The following is a 9401-nucleotide window of genomic DNA, read 5'->3' as shown; positions in this document are numbered from 1 at the left end:
AGAAAGAAAATAATTCTTTAAGTCTAGGTGAGTCACATGACACCACATGCAGACACAAAAACTCATCGCACCCCGAGTACCAGCACCGCTCCAGCTGCTTGGAGAATGCACAGCTGCAGTTAAGGCTGCACGAGAGGACTTCAGCACAACTTTCCTAGTTTTAATGCTCTTGGGAGGCTGACTAAGAGGGCTATATACCTGGCAAAGGCTGGCACAGGGTACAATGGGTATGAAGAAAATTTCCTCCTAACTTCCTTCACACTCAGTATCACTGAATGGCAGTCCTCACTATTTGCTTCAGAATGTCTGAAGTTCCACACCAAACCTCACTGGGTACAGCACATCCCGGCCAGGAGGAAAGGCATAGTGCAGATTCTCTTTCTGAAGAGAAGGCCATTATCTTGCATATTAAATGTGTTCCAGTTTGATATATAAACAAGAAGCACCACTGTGTTAAAAAACAACCTCCCCCACCCCCCCAGGAAAAAACAGATGCCACCTTAAGTGATAAGCAATCTAATGCAATTTCACTGAATTATATCTTGGTACTCAAAAGCCTTGCACTGCTTCATGCACAAAGATCTTTCATGTCGCATGACCTGGCACTAAGACAAATGCAGTTATAATATTTGCTGGCAAGCAGAAAAATAAAACAATACCAGAGTGCATAAAGGAGATTTAGGCCTCCTGAAGATACAATGGTCTTGTCCTGGACTGCAGAAGGGCAACAAGCCCATCATTCACACTGGCAGATTTTCACTCTGTTCCAGTATTTTTCCATGGTAGCTGCTTTTTTTCAGGAAGGGATGCAATAATCTTTGTCTGCACCTGAAGTATCTCCATTTTCCAGTGATTTTATGAGCGTGACACAGAATAACGCTGTTGTATTTACCAACAACCAAGACCTACCTATTCTAGGATTGCACTTTCTGAAGTGTAAAAGCCTTTTAAACAAAAAATAAAAGAAAGGTTATTTGTTAAAGCTGCCAGACTTTAATTTAAACTCATCAGCTATGTTTGTTTGGCATCTTAGAGGCCCCTGTCAGTTCAGTCTACTGGATTGGAGAAGGTAAGTAACCTCTTCCTACTAGTAACTGTTCTTCCAGAGTTGCGTCTGGGCATTCACACTGACCAGATTCAGCATCTCTAGTGCTGAGCTGCAAAACTGTTCAGAAAAGCTGTGTCCACTGAGAGAGCGGTGGCACTCTTGTGCTAGGTATCACATCATACCAGGAGCATTTTGTTGGCTCCATGTACATAAGGGTGTGCACCCCCACCCACTTCCTAGGTGCCCTTTTCTCCCTCTTCACTTATCTTGTCAATCTTATCCGCAAATACGAACTCAACTACCATCTCTATGCTGATGGTTCTACCTCTCTACTCCAGACCTGTCTGTCCAAACAGAAATCTTAGCCTGTCTCTGACACCTCCTCATGGATGTCTGGCCATCAGCTGAAGCTCAATGTGGCTAAATCAGAGCTCTTTAATCTCTCCTCCCAAAGCTCGCCCCGCTACCTCATTTTTCGATCACAGTGGACACCACCACCAGCCTGCCTATTACTCAGGCTTGTAACTTGAGTGTATCTTTGACTCGGACTTCTCTTTAGGACCTCACATCCAGGTTGCATCGAAGTCTTGCAGATTCCTTCTGCTAACATTTCTGAAACATGGCCTCCCCATCCATCCACACAGCTAAAACTCATCATCGCACATCTCAATCACTGCAACGTTCTTCTTTCTGGCCTTGACAAATGGAATCTTGCCCCACTGACGTCCTTGCAGAACACTGCTGCAAAAGTCATTTTCAAAGCCCATCACTTGGACTATGTCACCCTCTCTTCACTGGCTCTACCTTCTATCATATCAAACTAAGTTATTTTCACTTTCGAGGCCCTTCGTGACTTATCCCTACCAACCATCTCGTCCAGGTAACAAAAGGTAGACTCCAGTTGGCCCAGGATGAAAGCATTTGTTGCCCACTTGTTAAATTTTCCAACAAGTACCTGTGTGTTTTCTCCCATGCTGCCCCTTGTGCCTGGGACACGCTCCCTGTAAACTTTTGCCAAGTTAATTCATTATGCTCCTCAAAACACTCCTTAAAACTCCCCTTTGCCGTGAGGCCTACAAAAGCATTGACAACGATTAGGCTTCTAGTGTGCTGAGACTACAGCCTACCATGCTGGCCATATGTGTTTCCTTATACTCCCTCATGAGTCAGCATCCATCTGTTGTCACCTGTCACGCTTAGACTGTAAGCTCTTTGGGGCAAGGACTCTTTCTTCTGTTTGTACAATGTTTGGCACAATGGGGTCCTGGGCTCTGAATGGAGCTCCAAGGTGCTGCGATAGTACAAATAATAAACAGCAACTTCAGTTCCTTCTCCCACGTCTGCAGAGTGCCGAAACACAAAACTCCAATGCAGAGGGAATGGTGGGTGGCATAAATACAACAGTCACTAGTAACCATGGGTGGTGGGTATAATGGGCTGGGAAGGCCACAGCTGCCGAATCCCTGGTTGCAGGGTTTGGGGCAAGGAGAGAAGTTTTTGCTTTATTATGCTCCATGCAGTTTCCAGGGCAGCTGAGGAGGCGGTATGTGCTATTCAGCTTCCTGGGTTCATCAGTAATCTCCCTGAATTCCAGAGAGATCACCGGGGAATCCAGGAAGCTGAGTAGCAAATATGCCTCCATAGCAGCCCCTGAACCTGCACGGGGCCTATCAAAAGCTTCTTCGCACCAGTGAGACACTTTCACCCTGGGCAGCTTGAAACCTGGGAAGGGGAGGCACAACTGGCCTGGGGCTCCTCCAGGCAGGGGAAGGGAGGGCAGCTTGTGGCTCACGGGGCTGCAGGGAGCTTGGGGCTGCGGCTGAGGGGGGTACTCAGGCTTCCAGACAGCCTGGGGCTCCTCCGGCCTAGGCTGGGTGCTTGGGTCTCTGGTTGCAGGGGGGATGATGGACAAAGGAGGAAGGGATGGGGCCGGGGGCTAGCCTCCCCAAAGTGGGGCTCCACCCGCTGCCCATGTTAGTAACTAACCTCTCTTCAAAGGCCTGTGTGAATACCCACTAATGGAAGATTAGCAGGCAGTATCTGCCCGTGTGGTCCTCGGATGCAGAGTTCTAGGCATCGCTCTAACAAAAGACAGAATCAGAACAGGATGGCAAGTCCAATGAGTGGTGCTTAATGAGAGCATGACCTGGACTCCACTTGCTGCTTTGTAAATCTTTACCAGGGGAATCTGCCTTAAACAGGCCAGAGAAGCTGCCGTGGCCTTAGCATAGGGGTAGGCAAACTTTCTGGCCCCAGGGCAACATCTGGGTATGGAAATTGTCTGGCAGGCCATGAATGCTCACCAAATTGGGGGTTGGGGTGCAGGGGAGCTCCAGCTGGGGCTGTTGGCTCTGGGGTGGGGCTAGGGATGAGGGGTTGGGGATGCAGGAGGGTGCTCAGGGCTGGGACGGGGATCAGGGTTGGGGCAGGGTTTGGGGCACGGGAGGGAGTCAGAGGGGCAGGCTCCGGGTGGTGCTTACCTCAAGCAGCTCCCAGAAACAGCGGCATGTCCCCCCTCCGGCTCCTATGTGGAGGTGCAGCCAGGCAGCTCTGCACACTGCCCCCACCACAGGTGCTGCCTCTGCAGCTCCCATTGGCTGCAGTTCCTGGCCAATGGGAGCTGCGGGGGGCAGCACTTGTGGTGGGGGCAGCATGTGGAGCACCCTGGCTACCACTATGCATAGGAGCTGGTGGGGCGGGGGGGGGGAGGATGTGCCACTGCTTCCGAGAGCTGTGCGGAGTGGAGTAAGACCCTGACCCTGCTCCCCGGCTAGCGCGCCGGAGCAGGGCAAGCCCCAAACCCCACTTCCCGGCGGGAGCTCAAGGGCCAGATTAAAACATCTGGAGGGCCAGATGTGGCCCCCAGCCCATAGTTTGCCCACCTCTGCCTTAGCAGAATATGCCTTAGCCCCCTCCCCCGAGCACTGGCTTCCTGGGTAAGTAGCAGCATGTTCAACACATCTCTTGCTACAGTGGGAAAGAAAGTCTACTTTTAACTGATTCCCCCTACATCTCCCCCATATACTGCAAACAGTTAGATCTTCAAAAGGATTTAGTCTCTCCTAACACAAGGCTCTTTTAACCTCCAATGATTACAAATGCAACTCCCCTGGATGAGCTTGAGGTCTGGGGAAGAAAACAGAGAGGGAGATGCATCGTGACAGGTGAAAAATCGGAGACAACCTCAGGCATAAAATTAGTGTGAGGCCTTTTGACAATTTTATCTCCCTACCACTGGGCAGCAAGCTCACACCCTCCTAGAAGAGCTAACAGCTATTAGAACATTGCTTATTCGAAGATGCCTAAGCCAGGGGCTTGGTGAAGACTAGATTCAAGTCCCAGGCAGGGGGAGCCTCTCTCACAGGGAATAGGCATTCAACATTCTCTTAAGGAAAAATGAAACTGAGGAATGAGAGAATATAGGTTTCTCTGATCACACTGTGATGAGCAGAGAACTGCTACATGAACCCTGAAGGAAGTCACTGCTAACTTTCTGATTTCTAGTACAGTAGATATTCTAAAACCCCAGGGATACTTGCCCATAACAGGGTTAACCCTTTAGTCCGCTTCTAACACAAACCATGTCCATTGCAATCTGGAGGGCAGAGTTTTCCTGGATTGTAACAGTACCAGCTTGACCCTAACCCTAAGCAAAATCAGCCTCCACAGTGATCAGCAGATTATTCTTCCTGCAGTCAGCTGATGCGTGTTTTGCGTTGGGGTGAATACTTCCTTGTTGCTGCGAAAGGAAGCCTGGAAGGAGTGGAAGACAAACCTGCAGCTCTCTCGACAGCTGGAAGTCTGTGTACCAGAGATATCAGGGCCATACTGGCTCCACTTGGCTGATTTTCCTTATGACTCTGTGGATCGAGGGAAGGTGTAAAGGAGAGGACTGCTCCAGTCCTGCAGGAATGTGCCTGACAGTGCTTTTCTGTCCCTGTGAGCCCTGAAGTACTGATGGCACTTGGCATCCTGTCTGGACTCAAACAGGTCAATTAGTGCTTGTCCTGACCTGAAGAAAATGAGGATTTCACAGATTAGTTTAGGGATTATGGCAGAGGTGTTAATGGACCACTTTACCTTGAATGGTTTCTTAGAATGTGTTTACTGATGTTAAAGAATCTTTTCCACATTGCATTTCTCTGTGATACTGAGGACGTTCCCAAGAGCTGAAGAATAGCTCCACATAGCTCAAAGCTTGCCTCTCTCAGCAGCAGGAGCTGGTCCTAGAAAAGATACTACCTCATCCACCTTGTCTCCCAGGACCCCTTGAATGCAATACAGGACCAGGATCCATGGACACATCTTTTTATAGGAGCCATTTTAGAAAATGCCGGTATTGCATCTGAGGCTGGGTGCTCTGGTGGTGCTGAACTGTGGGGGGCTGTCTCTGAAATTGTAAAGACGTACGCAGACTTGGGAGAGTCTGGAGACCAGGCTGTGACTCTTGGTCTGGAGTGTAGCCTGTCTTAGCACTTACACACATGGAGCCCAGGCGATCGCTACCACACCCCCTAGTGGACACGGCTTTTCTATACAGCCCCACAACTCAGCGCTAGAGGTGCTGAATCCCATTGGTGGGAATGCACAGAGGCCCTTGACGAAGAAGTAAGGGGGTTGATTTTGACAAGGTGGAGGCAGAAATTCAGCTGCCCTGGCACCCTGAAAATAAAATACCACCAGAAGTGGGACATTTTGCTCTGGGCCATGAAAACTAAAAATGCTCCAATTCCAAAACCACTCTGGCTAATAATCAGCTGGATATTGACTATAATATCGTTTGCATAAAGTAGTCCACTTGCTGAAGGAGAAAAGCTGAAGTTAGCCTATTACGGATAACATCCTGACTCTCCCTGCCACAACCCATCTGAGGGCAAAGAGTCCTAAAATGCTGCCGATTCTTTACAAATCCCCTCTTTGCTAGAACAAGAAACCAAACCCACAATCGCCATAAGCAGATAGCGTAACATTTTAATCCTCTTGACAGGAGACGTTACTGGCTTGGTAAATCAACATGCACTTTGAGCCAGATTCAATACAAATTAAATCAGGCTTCAGACATTTTACTGACTGGAGCCCTTCAGTGTTAATAACTCAGTTGCAAAGGCAAGCGTGGGGGAAGGAAGAGAATAGAGGGTTGATGAGGGGAGAAACTGCAGCTTTATCAGGATTTATATGAATTTCCAAAATACCCTCCCCTCTTCCTTAACTGCCGGGAAAAAGGCACCCTGGGAGTAGCGAAGTATTTTTTCATCTAACTTAGAAGGAAGAAGAAACTATTAATATTCAAGTAAATCTGAAGGTCAGACAGTCATGAACTTGCAAAATGCTTCCCAGTTTTGTGTCAAGAGTAACCCAAGTAAAAAGTAGTTAAAAAAACTAGAAACACTTCTAATTGGACTCAGCTTTGAGAGTGAAGCAGAGCACACACTGGTTAAGGGTTACCTTTATACTAGTAATCTGGAAGGAAACGCCAAACAAAAGCATACTTTTTTTTACTCCTAACTTTACCCTGATATAGACTTATCTATCAGAGGAAGGCATTTGAGGCTTTGGCAGTTAAAAAGTTGGCCAGCAATAGGATTACTTTAAGATGGATAGATACATAAACAAACACTCTGAATCTTATCATTCAAGTGCATTAAACAATATACTTCATTTCAGGGTCACACCTGAAAGCCAAGATATGATGGGCTTTACAACACAGCTTAATCAAAAGATAATACAAAGCAGATGATTCAGAATTTTCTCCTGCTACCTAACACAGCAATTCCCCTGTAAATCACTCCCAGCAATTCTGCACATCCAAGGAAGCAGATTCTCCATTTCACTTCCCTACAGAAACTCACCGGAAAAAAAAAAAAAAAAGAAAAGAAAAGAAACAAAATCCTCAAATGGTGGCGAAGTCCCCTAAGGGAAAACAAAAGAGCTATAAAACATGTTTTGTTTCAGACTTGATAGAGACTGTAATTATCTCCAACTGTATCTCTGTAGGTGAGCAAGCTTTACTGACTGGATCACAAAAATGCTGGTGTCAGAGTTTAGAACCAACACTTAGGAGTTAACAGACCCCCAGGGAGAAGGAGTTCAGAAGAGCAGCAGAAAGGACACCCCTGTTACACCCCCACACCATGCAGTCCTACAAGAGAAAGTCTAGAGACATAGTAAATACTTGGATATATAGGAGAAAACTTCCCTCATTGGTTGGAGCCTATTCCTTTCTCTTCCCAACTACCCATTTCCTTCTCTTCTACTCCTCGTTAGTCATCTTTCTTTGGGGGGGGGGGGTGTTGAACCCCACTCTGGAGAGTCAAGGCAGCTTCTCAGCTGGACAGTATGTGACCTGGGGCCAGGCATGCTGCCTCCACACCAGGTTGGTTTTTCTCCAAAGGCTATAGTACAAACTTTCTTTTTGCTCAGATTCCTGTAAGGTGAAGCTGGGGACATGCAGAAAGATCCTCACCACCCTTGTTCTCCACCTACGTCAGTAACTTCCTGACAAAGGAACAAATTCATAGACCCAACCAAGATGCAGAGACCAGAGATTCCCACTGCCCCCAGTTACTGCAGCTCCCTTCTCCAATACAGCTTCATGCTCCAGCTCCCCAGAGTGCCTCATGTGCCAAACACTGCTGCTGCTAGGACCTTCCCGGACTTATTCCAACCCCTCCTTTTCTACTCCCCCCCATCCCACACCCTTTACCCTCACCTAAAATCAGCCTGCTCACTAAGCCCCTCCCTAGTTTCTCAGCAATGAGTGCAAGAGCCTTCTCCTGTGCATCTCCTGACATCCTGAACAGTTTTGCAGCATCTCTGCCTTGTTGACTCCCCAGCTGCACCCATTCTGTCCCCCTTGACTGGGCCTCTTGGGATAAAAGCCCTGCAGCATGACTGACTGGCCCAGGTCAGCTGACAGACTCATGGGACTCGGGTTGAGGGGCTAAAAATTGCTGTGTAGACATTCGGACTCAGACTGGAGCCTGATCTCTGGGACCCTCCCCCATTGCAGGAGGGTCTGAATATCTACACAGCAATTTTTCAGCCACGAAGCCCAAACCCCATGAGCCTGAATCCATTGACCTGGGCCAGCCACAGGTTTATCCCTGTGTAGACAGATCCTTAATGTCTCTCCCTGTCTCGGCTACTATTCATCTCTAAATTAGTTCACTCTAATGTGCACTGGGGTACAGTGTAGATAAGAAATGCTACACCAAGTATTGCATTGTTCTGTATTTCAGTTCAAGAAAAACATGCAGCCACAGCCACAAGATTTACAGATGAAGAAAGGGAAGGATGAGCTGTGCTAGAAACAAAGCTTGGTGTTGTGTATTTGGTTGTCATGGGTTTTGTTACTATGGCAACTGAGTTAGACTATTAAGGGATAGCTCAGCCGGTTTCAACCGGCTGAGTGAGCTCTCTGTCTCTGTAAATAAAATGGAGGTTTTGGTTAGCTGCCTGCTCTCTGGCCTCAAGTGATTGCTTCCTACACCGGCTGCCCCAAGGATATAACACTTGGAGTAAAGTGAGTCTGTTGCAGCCTAATGCAGAGACAGTCAAGGAGCAAACCCATTACCAGGCTCACATCATTTAGCTGAAGTTCAGGGCAGTCACTGGCAAGGCAGAACTTTCGCTCTAACTTGCTCCTTCACAGGTCTTTTTAGCTTTGGGCTGTTTCACTTCTCTGGTACTAGAAATGCAGGTTTTCCATTCCCAGACACTGAAGGAACAGTATGACCCAACTTCTCATTTCCATGGCATTCTTGCGCTGCACAGATTAAGCAACGAAACAAGAAAGATTATTGGAAAAGCTACATATGAGTGGTTAATTTTGACAATCAAGGGATGGATAGTGGACCAGAGCTGCTAATGCTGGACTGATTCTATGAGACATGTGCACACACAGGCCGTACGTGGGAGTGGAACAAGTGCTGTTCCGAGGTTGAATTGATAAGCCTCAGAAACAGAGTCAGTAGATCAACAAAAACTCAATTACAACTGAAACTATTCAGTAAAGCTAAAACAGAGGGGCCAAGGTACACAGCTGTGTATTGAGACTGTTTTCCTCCAATGGCTCCATGGCCCCCATCTTTCAGTGTCACAAAACATCTTTCTGTGCTGGAGCAGCTACATCCTTCATCCAAAAAGCAGAACTTCCATTACTCCAGGCTGATGGGTTACAGCTCTTGGATTGACACTCAGCAATGCCAAAGCAAGTTTGTTAACACCATTGCCCCTTCGTCCTACGTGCCATCCTACATGCCTAACGCCACAGAACCCACAAATACAAAGAGGAGTCCTATGAGAAAAAAAAGCAAGGCCTTTGTTTAAACAGATTCTCCTAGTAAGGAGATGA

At 47.5% G+C, this 9401-nt stretch overlaps 1 protein-coding gene across 3 annotated transcripts in view; it reads right to left on the bottom strand.

Annotated features, from left to right (window-relative positions):
- The window catches only part of GATAD2B (GATA zinc finger domain containing 2B), a 74632-nt gene that overhangs the window by 31754 nt on the left and 33477 nt on the right, over positions 1–9401 (bottom strand). The gene's annotated exons all lie outside the window — the stretch shown is intronic.

The sequence above is a fragment of the Mauremys reevesii genome, linkage group 24 (genome assembly GCF_016161935.1).
Source record: "Mauremys reevesii isolate NIE-2019 linkage group 24, ASM1616193v1, whole genome shotgun sequence".
Classification (NCBI taxonomy): Eukaryota; Metazoa; Chordata; order Testudines; family Geoemydidae; genus Mauremys; species Mauremys reevesii.
The sequence above is the reverse complement of the archived record's forward strand: the minus strand, read 5'-3'. Positions and strand labels throughout refer to the sequence as shown.